The sequence below is a fragment of the Herpailurus yagouaroundi genome, unplaced genomic scaffold (genome assembly GCF_014898765.1).
Source record: "Herpailurus yagouaroundi ecotype Mexico unplaced genomic scaffold, PumYag 183, whole genome shotgun sequence".
Taxonomy (NCBI): domain Eukaryota; kingdom Metazoa; phylum Chordata; class Mammalia; order Carnivora; family Felidae; genus Herpailurus; species Herpailurus yagouaroundi.
This window is the reverse complement of record NW_024412414.1, coordinates 17,826,335-17,840,409: the sequence shown is the minus strand read 5'-3', so window position 1 is coordinate 17,840,409 and position 14,075 is coordinate 17,826,335. Positions and strand designations below refer to the sequence as shown.

The window sequence follows — 14,075 nt, the reverse complement described above, 5'->3', positions numbered from 1 at the left end:
TACATTTATTATCTTCCACAAATAGCTAACATTCTTACCTCACCCACAACTATTAGTACCTGAAGACAGACAAAGAATATTTTTAAAATTATTTTACCTACAATTGTCTCGATGCTTGATGATTTGGGACCAGCCTAGAAATTTCAAAAGCGTTAACTGTGTTTCAGATTTTTTAAATAAGCCAGAATCTTTGATGCTCTTAGTTAAGTTGAAAGGCAGATGACCCCTTCAAAGACTGTATCTTCAAAGACTACCATAAGGTAAAGGTCACAGACTGACACGCGGCTCAAGCACAAACCAGTACTCTACTAATCTAGAGACCATGTTAACCACACCAAGCTGCAGTGTACCTTTCCATGGTTAATCCATCCCCCTTTCCCTCTGCCTTTTCTTTAAACGTAGTATTATCTCGACCATTGGAAAGAATACATTGAAAGGGGCAAAATGCACAAATTCCTCGGGGTAGCAGTGAATTTTGCTCTGATCACTTTCCAAGGGCTGTACCGTGACTTGAACATCACAGAGTTAGGCCCCTGTCCGGGTGGGGCGGCGAGGGGCGGAGGTGCCGCAGGACCTTAACAAGTAAGAGTGCTGAACAGGCACTATTCTGGGAAACTTCATTCAAAATGCCTACCATAAGCACACTGGTAGTTATAGGAAGCCGGTGTATATTAGGGGAATGAGACTCAAAACATTTTTGACTGTGGTTAAGGTTATCGATGACTTCCATGTTGACAAACACAATGGCCAGTTCTTTCTCAATATCTCTTATTACATCTCAGCAACCTCTGAGGCAGCTGACAATGCTCTCCTCCTTTAAACAATGTCCTCCATAGGCTCCTGGCTCATCCAAATCCCCCAAATCTCCCGCCAGCTTTGACTGTTCTTTGTATCCTGTCATCAAGCTTCCTAATGGTGCTGGCGACAGAACCCTCATCCTGGAGCCCTACTCTCCTTTATTTGTACCACTGTTCCCTTGGTGAGCTCACCCGGGTTCATGCCTTTACATATTACTTACATGTTACAAACCCTCAGTTTATAGCCTCAGCTAGGACACTTCGAGACCCACATATCCAAATGCCCACTTGACATCTCAATCTGGGTGAATAACAAACAGCTCAAACCTCACGCGTCTACAGCTGTGCTCCCGGTTTCTCTCATCCACCCTTGACAAAGATTCTTGGCTTGACCAAACTTCAGCCAGGCTCCTGAATCCAGGTGGGCACCTTCCTATAAATCCAGTTTGAGCAAGAACCCTGCTAAGTCAGTTGAACCACAACCCCATCTACTACCACCTTCCGTATCTGATCACCGCTGACATATGACTGGATTCCTCATGTTCCATCATCTCCCAGGTAATGTCTGATCCCCCTGGGCTGTGAGATCTGTTTAGCTTAGACCCTCTGCTTACCCATGATGTTTACTCTTGGAAGTTTTCCATCCACTGACACCCACCCTGCTATGACTTCCTACTTGCCAGGGCTGTATTCGGAGTTGAGGTCAATCTCTCCCGTATAAAAGCTCACCGGAATGTTCCCTATACCTAGTGTGATGGTCCTGAATAAAGTGTACCTTACCAGCTTTAACAAGGGAGATTAAATATTTCTTTTCCTTTATACCCTAAACCTGCTCCCCTACAGGGTTCCCTATTTCAGATCATGGCAGCCCCGTCCTTACAGAAATTGCTTGGGTCCCAAACCTCAATCTTTTGCTCTTTCCTTTCTACCCACAAGCAATCCATGACAGGATACCACCCCATCGTCCAGGACAAAAATCTTCGAGTCATCCTCGATGCAATGTGTTCAAATTCTACATCTATTCCACTAGGAAAGCCTTTGGCTCCACCTTCAAATAAAGCAAATTTAAGTACTTCTCACCACCTCTAGTGATCCTCACCCTGGCCATCACCCTATCTCACTGGGATGATTACAATGGCCTCTTAACAAGTCCCCCTCCCTATCATCTATCATCTTGCCTACTCCACCCACAGGCAACTTGCAAAACAGCTTCCAGAGTGATCCACTTAAAGCATGAGTCAGATCTTAACCCACCTCAAAGCCCATCGATGGTTCCCTATTTTAGTAAATGTCTAAGAGTCCAATGAGTCTTCACGCCCTACTCAGCCTGGCCCTTTACTGCTTCTCCCCCCACCCTCCAAAGTTTGTGTGTGTATGTATGTATATATGGATGCATTTACTTATTTTTAGTGATCTCTACACCTAACATGGGGCTCAAACTCAGGACCCTGAGATCAAGAGCCAGCTGGTCTTCCAACTGTGCCAGCCAGGCACCCCCTACCTTGTTACTACTTGACCTTGTCCCCCGCCCCGGATGACTTGACTTCAGCCACACTGGCCAACTTGCTCTCTTTAGAACAAGCTACATCTTCACTCAAAATGCCTGTGCTTCACAGAGACCTACCCTGGTTATTTACAGCTGGAACCCCTTGCTCTAGCAAGCCCATCTCCCTTATCCTCCTCTATTTTCTGCCCAGCACCTATCACCGTGTATTATATTTAATAATTCCCCATCCACCTGAGCAAAGCTGTCCATTAGAAATATAATGTCTGCCATTTATGTATGTGACTACACTGAAACAGATGAAATTAAGTTGAATAATTTATATTATTTGTCCTAACATAACCAAAATATGATCATTTCAATGTGTCATCAAAAAAGAGTAATTGTTCAAATATTTTTTTCCCTACAAAGTCTTTGAAGTACTTTGTCGAACTCACATTTACAGCCCATAGAAGTTTGGGCTAATTGTACTGCAAACATGTGGCTGGTGGCTTCCACACTGGACAGTGTAGGCTTACTCTATTTTATTCTACTCTACTGTATGCTTAATCCAGGTTTTAAAAATTTTGGGGCACAATCCACTAAATTGATTTCCTAACCCACAAATGGGTCCCAATGCTCACTCGACCAATCACTGCTCTAAGTAAACTTCAGAGTATGTAATCTGTAATGAAAGAATTTTAGGGCACATCCTCTGACCTCCAGGGACTGCTCAGGACCCTCTGAAAGGGAAAAAGATTTCCAGAAAAAGAGGCCTGGAGGGATAGGGTGAGGAATTGAAGTACCATGCCAATCCACAGACCGAAATCATCACCGTCCATCCAATGACGCAAGACTGTTTTCTTAAAAGGTAATTTTAAATAACGCACTGCACTGTCAGCTAATTAACAAAATATCTAATGACTTATAATTATATAGTACATACGCGCTAATATACAATATTCAAGGGGATATCTGCATGATTTTCACACTTCTCAAAGAGTACGTTTGAAAAGAACAGAAAGATTTCAAGTTTTTCATTTTCCCCCCTCTCCACCCCCCACACAAAGGCTATGGAAATACAACGGTTCAGATCGAGGACAGAGAAGTACAAGGTTAAACGACTGATCTTCATTTTTCAATTGTGAACTACCACTCACGAGGAGTCTTTTAAAAATATACCATAAACTTCAAATCCGAACTCAGCCCTGGACAGAATGTCAACTTGCAAAATGGACTCAAACTAAGGATCCTACCATCAACAGAACATTTGCCCCTTTAAGGTTCTGGATATTACTACACACGAGGGGGTAGTACTAATACAGTCAAGGTTAACACCGATCTGCTCCCTTAAACAGGGTTTAGTTTTTGTACAGTTAAGCTTCAAATTTCTTCCTGAGGCTTTTGAATTACCAAAGAAAGGCAATACTCCCTCTATCTCTGTTAAGCTGTTAGGTTGTCACCTAAACTGAGAATCTCTTCCTAAGATGCTCAAGGTGAGCAGCTGCGATATTGGTGCCCTTGGCAGATGGAAGAACAAAAACATCATTTTAAAAAGATGAATAAGACCATTTGGTAGCTGGTTTTGTATTTTTGATTGTTCACAGCGCAAAAATATCGCTAGGTGATAAATGCTGCAAAGACTGTCTTTATTACTAAATACGCCTTGATGGACATTTCAACAAGTGACTCCCGCTTGAAAACGAATCTATTGAGCATATTTCTCTGGAAATCAATATTTAAGAAAATTTTTTCTTTGAATCTAACATTCAAGAGAAACAGCTCTTGTTTACAGAGTAACTTGGTTTAGCATTATGGTTAACAATGTTTAAAAACAGCTAACTTAAAATGCAAACATTTAAATTTTGAAGTTTAACTGTTGGGAGGCCAAGTCAGTTCTATGAAAATATAAACAACACGAGAACAGTAGTTTCCCCCCCAATTCCATCCCCTGTGAGAGTATTTCAGGTCACCATTTTGTTGGGTTAAGACTCAGACCTCAAACAACTCTAAGGTTGTTAAGAGAGTTACAAATTTAAATGCTTGGGTTGAACTTTGAAAACACTATGCTAAGGGAACAAAGTCACTCCCAAAAGGCCACATTATCGTATGATTCCATTTATGGGAAATGTCCCAAATAGGTCAGACAGAAAGTAGATTCGTTGTCAGGTGCTGAGCTGCGGGGAGTCACTGCTAATGGTTACAGGGTCCCTTTCTGGGGTGCTGAAATTATTCTGAAACTAGATTGTGATGATGGTTGCAGACCCTGGGAATAAACTAAAAACCAATGAATGGTGCTCTTTAAATGGGACAAGTGTTGGGGCACCTGGGTGGCTCAGTCGGTTAAGCGTCCGACTTCGGCTCAGGTCATGATCTCACGGTCCGTGAGTTCGAGCCCCGCGTCGGGCTCTGTGCTGACAGCTCAGAGCCTGGAGCCTGTTTCGGATTCTGTGTCTCCCTCTCTCTGACCCCCCCCCCGCCCCGGTTCATGCTCTGTCTCTCCCTGTCTCAAAAATAAATAAACGTTAAAAAAAAAAAAAAATTAAAATAAATAAATAAATAAATGGGACAAGTGTATCGCCTATGAATTATAATTCAATAAAGCTATTAACAAAATTAACATGCCTGATAACGTTCATAACAACATTGGCATGACAGATACAAGAAAACCAAGTTAACCTAACAAAGCTTCCATATAAGGCTAAAATACATAAATCCCTGATACCTTGGTCTCCCACTTTAGAGACTGCTTTCTCACAGCAACCAATATTTGCCCTTCCTAACACTGCTCATCACCATCATTCATAATAACTGTCTTCCCCTCTATAATATAAACAATGACAACAGAGACTATGTTTTTTTTTATGTTTATTTATTTATTTTGAGAGAGAGAGAGTGCAAGCAGGGGAGGGGCAGAGAGAGGGGGACAGAGAGAATCCCAAGGAGGCTCCATGCTGTCAGCACGGAGCCCCACGTGGAGCTTGATCCCACAAACCGTGAGATCACGACCTGAGGCGAAATCAAGAGCCAAACGTTTAACCAAAAAAGTCACCTGGCACCCATAAGACCATGTCCTTCTTATGTACTGCTATGATCTTAGCAATCATCAGTAAATATCTACCATCATCATAATCATCAGTAAATATCTACAGTAGGAATTTATGCATGTATGCAGTATGCACTTTTGTATGAATGAATGAATGGAAGAAAGAAAGAAATCATTGAATTGGGCCAATTCAATCAATCAAGTTGTTGTGTTCGAAATGTCCCCTTACATCTATTCTCCAATTCTCTCATGCTCTGGACACCTTGGTATAGATACTTCCCAGCAGCCAATGGAGCTTCTTATGACCATGTAACCATAATCTTACCAATTAAGGGTCAATAGACGTGATGTGTGCAATTTTTAACTCATTTGCATCAGAGACGATAGCTTGCCTTGGACTTCTCCACTATGCTTTACCCATGTGAATAATAACAAAATCCCAAGGTAGGAGAGCAAAAGAAAGAACCTGTCAGTCAAGCTAGACTGGCCAGAGTCTTACATAAGAAAAAAGTAAACTTCTATTTTATTTAAGCCACTGTATGTTGGGGTCTCCATGTTGTACCAGGCTAGTCTTCACCCTGTTACAATGCAAGCATGGATATGTGAAGAGAAGGGGGGAGCGGGAAGGACTTCAATGTTTAACTGAACAGAATAAACTAGTGATTCAGCTAGTGTGGTCATCTGGTGGCTCAATGAAGACACATCAAGTTGTTATGTCTTCATTAACAAGTTGATGAATTAATAATCACATAATTCAAATGCTGAATTCTATCAAGTGGTCATTTTGAAAGTGATTTAACTTTGAATTTACTGCCACTAAATATTTACATCAAATAAATACACACTTTCAAAAGAACTAATGGATGTATTTTAAGTAGCTGAATAGTCATTTTTACCTTTATTTGCAAACAAGATGTAATTTACAATATGCAAGACACAATGAGCAGAGTCTATAAGGATGCTTTACACTCCCTGAGCCAACAAAAAAGAGCTCAAACTGGGGGTAGAAATGATTATACTAGCTTTTAGATTGTTTCTTTTTCACAAATAAGTTGGCTGTAAAAAAGAAATTAAAGGGGTACCTGTGTGGCTCAGTCAGTTAAACACCCAGCTCTTGATTTGGCTCAGGTCATGATCTGACGGCTCATGTGAAGGAGTCCCACGTCAGGCTCTGCACTAACAGCAAAGAGCCTGTTTGGGATTCTCTCTCTCCCTCTCTCTCTGCCCCTTCCTCCCTCTCTCTCTCTCTCTCTCTCTCTCAAAATAAATAAACTTAAAAAAAATTTTAAAAAAGGTAACCAATACATAAATGTGAAGCTTGAAGATGTCTAAAATCCTTAAAAATAACCAGTCAATTGTAATCTTTACGGTCTTGATGATTATCATCCACTCCTAATGCCACTCAGAACTGCTACAAGAAGATGAATTTTACAAACTGGATTTGAATTGTAAGCAAAAATGCATGTAGGTAAAATGCCAACATTGGGGGACAGCAGAGAGAAAATGACATATAAACCTTTATTAAGTCACCAAACTAAGGCCGCCATGATAAAATGACATCAATAGAATTGTGACCTGAGCAACATGCCTCTTTAGGTCCAGTCTTGACATTCTTTTTTAAAAAAAAAATTTTTTTTAATGTTTATTTATTTTTGATAGAGAGACAGAGGACGAGCAGGGGCGGGACCGAGAGACAGGGAGACACAGAATCAGAAGCAGGCTCCAGACTCCGAGATGTCAGTGCAGAGCCCGACGTAGGGCTCGAACTCACGGACTGCGAACCCATGACCTGAGCCAAAGTCGGACTCTCCAACGACTGAGCCACCCAGGCGCCCCTCCAGTCTTGAAAATCTACATGACCGTGGGTAACTTACTAATCATCTATGGAACCACCTTCCCAGTTTGTAAAGTGGGGATTATAATGATTGCCACCCACCTTTCAAGAACGCTGGCAACCAAACCCATTTTGTAAAGTGCCCAGATCCACTTGGAAGAAAACTGTCACATCGCTAGCAAGTAAGATAACTGTTACTTATGACTCGTCAGACCTTTGAATCTAAATTTGAAAAATGGCTTCATCTGTTTTTCTGAATATGCCTGGCCACTTTTATGCACATAACTAGTTTTTCCCATAGTGCCAATGTAGACATATTTATTTGCATCTATGCTGACTGTTAATGATTCCCAGATTTCAAATGCGGGCATGGCATTTACTGAGAAGCTCCTGGCATCTGAATCTACCTCTTCTTGATGATTTGGAGATGGTGCTGGTTTCTCGATCATCACTGGATAGCATGATCTTCTCTGTTTAAGATTTATTCCCTGGGGAGAAACACTAGCCATTCCAACCATTTTACAGATCTTTTTTAGATTTTACAGTTTAACAAACTTTTTTTTCTTCATATATAAGAGATCAAAATATATAAGGATTCGTGTTTTAAGGATCTTTGAGCTCGTTAAAAGGTAAAAAATACAGGTGATTTATTATTTAGGTCTATGCACCTTAACTGATGTCTAAAGGAAAATAAAATTTGAAATGAAGGTCAAATAAAAGAATTGATATTATAAAAGAAAAACAAATTAAACAACACAATGTTAACTGGGGGTAGGAGATAACGAAGTTTATATAAAAAGATATCAATAACAAAAATGTGGAATGTGAAAAAAAAAAAAAACTAGAGACATTGAGCAAAAACTCTTACTCTGAGCTGCCTAGCAGTCAAGTTTAAAAGTTTTATGAATTTGTTAATCAGCTTCCATTGTGTCATGACAAGAGCCATCAGAAGGACAAAATTTTTCACTGCTCCTGACATTTGACAATGCATTCCTTATTTGCAGTATATCACATGTCCTTGATATTATACAGAAACAATTTTTTTGTCGCCATGGACTACCTCCCTTAGTCAACACTAATGAAAAATTCCTAGAAACTATTTTTTCCTCCCCAAACTTGCCCCTGACTCACGATATTTTAAACTTTGAACAGTATCACAGAATTGGAAACAAACCGCAACGCACAAATTCAAACGTGCACATTTTCAAGTCATGGGTGTTAGCATAGGCCATCATAAAGACATCAAGTCACAGGGAAAATCATTCATGCTTACAGGTGACTCCAGAGAAAACAATGAAAACCCACTTAGGATGCCCGTATTTGAGGCTGTGGGGTAACGCAATTCTCAAGGTGAATATTTCATCTCTTCGACCATATATTCAGCTTTGTTTAATCAGTTTTTAGCTTTGCCAGAAATCTTTGCTAAAGGCACGAGATGAGTTAAAACACCTGGCACAGCTCTGCATGAGGAACATCTTGGACTGAGATTCTGCAGGGCTCAGAGACACCGGGAGACAAACTTGCTGCCTAGCTGAGCAGCTGTGGCAGAGAAGGAATGGCCCAGAAACAGAAAATAATTCGTGGCAAGGAAGGGATGGCCCGCCAACAGAAAATAATTCATGGCAAGGAAGGAATGGCCCGCCAACAGAAAATAATTCGTATGGCCCTTGACATGCAAAGTTTGCAGATCCCTGAAATTAACAAAGCCTTCATTTTTAATATTGGACCACTGAGCGTCAGCAAGGGGAAGAGCTTTGTCAAAAGTCCCGCCCTGACTTGATGAGCCCCAAAACTGCTTGGGATCAACCCTTTCCACACTGGAGCATATAAAAGGAGCTGTCCTCTGCAGAGGACAATCTGAGGCTTCTCACAAAGATTTAATTTAGACAACAAAGATGGTGAAATGGGGCAAGTTGGATTTCTGACCTCAGATCAAGTGTGCCGGAAGAACGCAACTAGAAAAATAAATCCATACCCGTAAAATACGTTCTAGAACCTCAAAATGCTCAGTGAGATGAAACACAAAAGTAATCTAAGAATCTTCACATTGTAAAGATTCAAAAAGAAGAAAAAAAAAAAAAAAACCCAAAACAGGTTCAACTGAAGAATAAGAAGTCTGTGTCTTACAAATTCATAAACTTAATTTAGTAATATCTGAGTGAAGCCCTTGTGCAACCAGGCCCTCAAGTAACCTGTTTTAAAACAGACACAAATCTACTAAATCGAATGGAGCTATCATTGGCCAAAATTCAAAAATAAAATGAAGATTCTACAAGAGAAACATTGGCCATTAAAACGGCCTGCAAGATTAACTTGTGTGAGATGAGCACCAGAGAGAGACTTTGGGAATCGAGAAAATAATGTAGCATCCAGAACCATTTTAAACAGAGTGCTTTTTTGTTCCCCCTCCCAAAAGTGAGTTTGAGAAAATTTAATTTAGCTTTAATTCATCAAGCTACATTAGTCTCTCTGAAAACTTCTAATTTTAAAATCAAATACTCATTTGATTTTCAAGCAAGGTCAAGAGAACAAGGCAGCCTAGTACTGACATCACAGGGATGTGGCCCACGCCGCTCTGCAGTTCTATCAATGTGCCGTGTTGCTATGGTGCTATGACTATTAATTTCTGAAAGAAGGTGATTATAAAGCCGCCAGATGAACATCAATCAGATGACACCACTTCAGCACAGAACAGGGACATGGGCTACTCTCATTTGGAGCAAGCGAATTTTTATGAATCACCGCTTTTGTGATGTGAATATTCCTGTCAAAGTTTGGGTTCACCAAGTCAACAACAACAACAACGACAACAACAACAACAAAATCAGCTTCAACAAAGGGGAAGTTTGATCATTTTTGGGAGAAAAATGTCACTCTGTGGACCATTTCTTCAGGGCAATCTTTTCTGTAAACATCTCCCAAATGATGCTATAACATAATATTTACGTAAATAAATTCACAGACATTTGGTAGCTACGTAGATTGGGAAAGAAATGAATTAAGGTATACCTAGAGGTGGTAAACACAGCCCTAGATAGAATTCCACGAATCACATCGCGTTTACCTTTTTTGGCTTCCGGAAAGCAATCTTCAGGTATAGTCACCTCAAAAGGTCACTTCTTACCCTGAAAACAAAAGAGAACATCAAAACCTGAATGTCAAGAGAAAGGAGCAACCACCTATGTGCCAGGGACAGATGCAAAAGAACTCTGGCACATTTCATGGCAAGTGACTTTCAGAGTTAATCAAAACAAGTCCCAAGACCACTGATCCAGTGCACAGGCCGGTGAGCTCCTCAAGACAACAAAAATAACGTGGGTGGAAAAAGTCAAGGTGAAACATGGCGAATTTTGCATACGAACTTTTTCTCATCTTGTCCTCCATCAATTTATTTTCTTGTGCAATAATACGTGACTCATAGGCTTTTGTTTTTGGAAACCAGACTGCTCCCTGAACGTGTCTGTTTGGTTAGCATCCACGACATCTCTGATTTCATTAAAGCACAGGCTTGTGGGGTTTTTTCCCCCTTAGGAAGAGAGTGAGTTCTGAGAGACGAGATGCCTTTATGCCAACCTGGACCTTTCAAAATGAACCAGGATCTGCAAGTTTGGGGGGGGGGGTGGTTAATCCGTTGGTGAAAGCTGTTCACACAGTGTTTTCCACTTAGCCTATATCTACCAGATCTACCAAGTTAAATAAAAATGGTTTGTGTCAGATGAAATAAACAATTGAAATCAAGCTCCCTAAAACACAAAGAAAGCCTGGAACATGTTTTATCCTGCATCTGCATATACTCTCTTATGCAAAACAGTGTGTAATCCTTTAAGAAACATTACAAGCTGCCTCTTTCTGCCCATGTAACTGGGATCAACATATGGCACAAGTGAAAAGAAAAACATTTGTTTATTAATTTAGATCAAGTTACCGACAGGGTACAGGATTCATTCCCCATCAGCTGACCAAATGCTCATGTAATTTTTTTTTTTTAAGATGCTAAGACCAGATCACCATTTTCCTAAAATGTTAATATCCTTTTGCTCACTCTTCAGAACAATATGTAATGAAGTGGTTTTAATTTTATACAGAATATATCCCTGCTTATCCCTCCGCTGTCAGCCCTGAATGTGGAAAGGCAAACATTATTGAGAAGAGTTAAATCTTCTTCACAAGGGCTAAAATACGAAAGTGGCACTTTGGTGAGTACTATCTTTGAGGAATTGATCTGAGGCCAATTTATGACATTTCCACAAGCAAGTGTATGCAGATTCTTGCCATAAAGATTGGAAAAAAATGCAGGCTCTGAGTGAAATCATAATTTTCATGTTTACTGTAAGAGGAAATTGGAGGTTTTCACCATAAATGTTCACCATTTGGGTGGGGGAAAACCCTAGCCCTGGGACTTAAAATTACTATTTTGCAACCCGCCCCAAACCTTTTTGTTTTTACACAAAACAATTCAAATTGAAAATGAAAATTTTGAGGCACACTGCTGATGTGTGACTCCAGGATTGGTTTCGCCACTGGTGAGAATTGTCACGAGGCATCTGGTGGTGAGAAAACGGGGAGCAATGATGTTGGGGTCCTCAAGGTAATGGGGAGGCTGGCAAAGCAGCCCCCGGCCTCCCAAGCGAAAAGAGCACATTAAATACAAGAAACGGCAGCAATCTTACACCCCAGAAATTTCCATCTCATCGCTCAGGCAATCTTAAATGGAAAGTAAGCGAACTGGCAGGTTCCACTCAATTCAAGGCAAGAACAGCCATTCTCCCTCCTTTTTCCTTGAGATGTTCTCCAATGCGTGCTCTCTAAACTAATTTTCATGTTAATCTATTGAGTTGCATCTATTTTTGCATGTTTGGCAGTCAGATCTATACAGTATTAGGCTTTGCAATGCAGATGAGATTGCTATCATATAGGCCCGGCAAACAACTGGACCTTATTAAAATTTAATTTAAGGAAAAAAAAAAAAAACCACACTGCAAAAATGCCTACTTTGAATAAAGTTATCTTGAACCCTGTATTCAAACCTGTAGGAGGATTTCAGGTAAGAAATGGGCTATTTCTCCACGCACCTGTCTACACAGTACCGTGTGTCAGTGAACACAGAGCAAAATTATAAGCTGATTTACCCTCATAGATTTTACAAGTGTAATTTTCCCCTAGGGAAACAAAATTATACAAGTGACCCTCCAACGTACAATTACTAAAGCAATACAGAATTGGCTACTTTTAATTTTTACTCATACCAAAAAAAATTGGCAGTGGGATACAAATCATGGTTTCCTCCATTCTGAGGTTCCATAAATTTTAATGCATATCCACATTTGACCACTCATTTATTTATTTCTGTCGATTTTAGTTTTTAGGATACATTAGCCAAGTAATCGGAAAGGTACTTTTCTAGCATTGCAGAGAAAAGATGAATAGTTCAACAGCTGTTTGCCATCATGCTAAATTAAATGAAATGTGTCAATATAACAGACAAGAAAATTAGGGATTAGAACTGGGGCCTGAGTCTGCATCACTACGAGCCTAGAAGAATCAGAAATCAACAACTAGGACAACAGTCTGCAGTTCATTTTTCTTCCAAAGTGTAAAACTTCCATTTCCAGAACTATTTTCTTTTTTCTTTGTTAAACGATCACTTTTATTTATCAAATATATCAACTGTTTACCTGAATGCATACTCACAGCACAAGCATCCAAACTAAAATTATGTGAAGCTGTTTTTTTTTTTTTTAAGATAAAAGAAAAATATTCCCCTCCAGCCCACTTCTCTTCTTTTAAAACGCCGTTACCATCTGAATTGCATTTTCTTTTTCCTCTCTTTCTGAAGTTTCCTGTTGGTTTTAGGTTTTAAAAGTGAGCCAGGAATACGGTAAATAGAAATGACTTATTTTCCTTTATGTCATTCTCTGTACAGTTAAGATCCTGTGAACAACTACAAGTGATCCTGGTGTGGCCTCCCCACTGCTGTTCGCAAGAGTGTTGTTTATCTGAATCAATGTGCTGACCATAAAGACCTTGGGTAAGACACCAATCTTCAGCAGCAACCCATTCATTCGAAAACTTAAGGTACTCTCCTCTTCCTCCACCTTCCCAACCCCCATGCCCCCACTCCTTAAGAATTTTATTCTGTAGACCTCTTAGGTTACCACAATGCTTCAATGTCATACTTTGGGTGTCTTTGGCCCCTAATTTAATCCATGTAATAAATAATACATAATGCCAACTGGCATGGCCCAGTTGGAACCAATTGCAGGTAAACATGGAGATCTGACTTCGTTTCACAAGACCGAAAATGAACAATATATTCTCTACTTTTCCCACTATGAGTATTTCCCCGCGTTCTTTCATGGCAGCTAAAGGGAATGCTTTGCATCAGGACTTCTGCACTGTGTTTCATTTTATACAATTATACAAAGGGACCATGAAGGATGACCAACGTTTTTCACCTTAACCTTCAGTCCCCCAAATGATGCCTTAAATCCACTGTCCATCAGTGTCATCGGGGATGCGAGGATGTCAGGGCCAGCTCCTGGCCCACAATGAAGGTAGCAGATGCTTTCCTTAAAGTCCAGTAATCTGTCTCTGGCTAGAGAATGCTTTCTCTTAAAGCCCAGGAACACGGTTCAAACTTCCAACACCCCAAATACTCCAATCAAAGGACATAGACTTCATCAAAGAAAAGAGAAGGTCTATATGGGCCAATTTCCCAGAGACTGCTGTCTCTAACCAGTGACTCCTAACACGTGGATTTTAATGTCTTTTCAAACATTTCTTAGAAAAACAGGAGCGTATCAACACAAATTTGCCTAGCTGAAAAATGATAGTACAAGGGTCATTTCATTTTCTGCACTCGAGACAAGAAAATCCACTCCGAGATCAACCACAAAGATCCCCCCCCCACCCCCC

General features: G+C 40.2%; 1 protein-coding gene across 4 annotated transcripts in view; it reads right to left on the bottom strand.

Annotated features, from left to right (window-relative positions):
* The window catches only part of FOXP1 (forkhead box P1), a 512,105-nt gene that overhangs the window by 323,633 nt on the left and 174,397 nt on the right, over nucleotides 1-14,075 (bottom strand). For all 4 annotated transcript variants that reach the window (XM_040492170.1, XM_040492176.1, XM_040492172.1 and 1 more), the window contains exon 3: nucleotides 10,225-10,285. The gene's annotated coding sequence lies outside the window, so the exon portion shown is untranslated. The remainder of the gene's footprint in view (nucleotides 1-10,224; nucleotides 10,286-14,075) is intronic.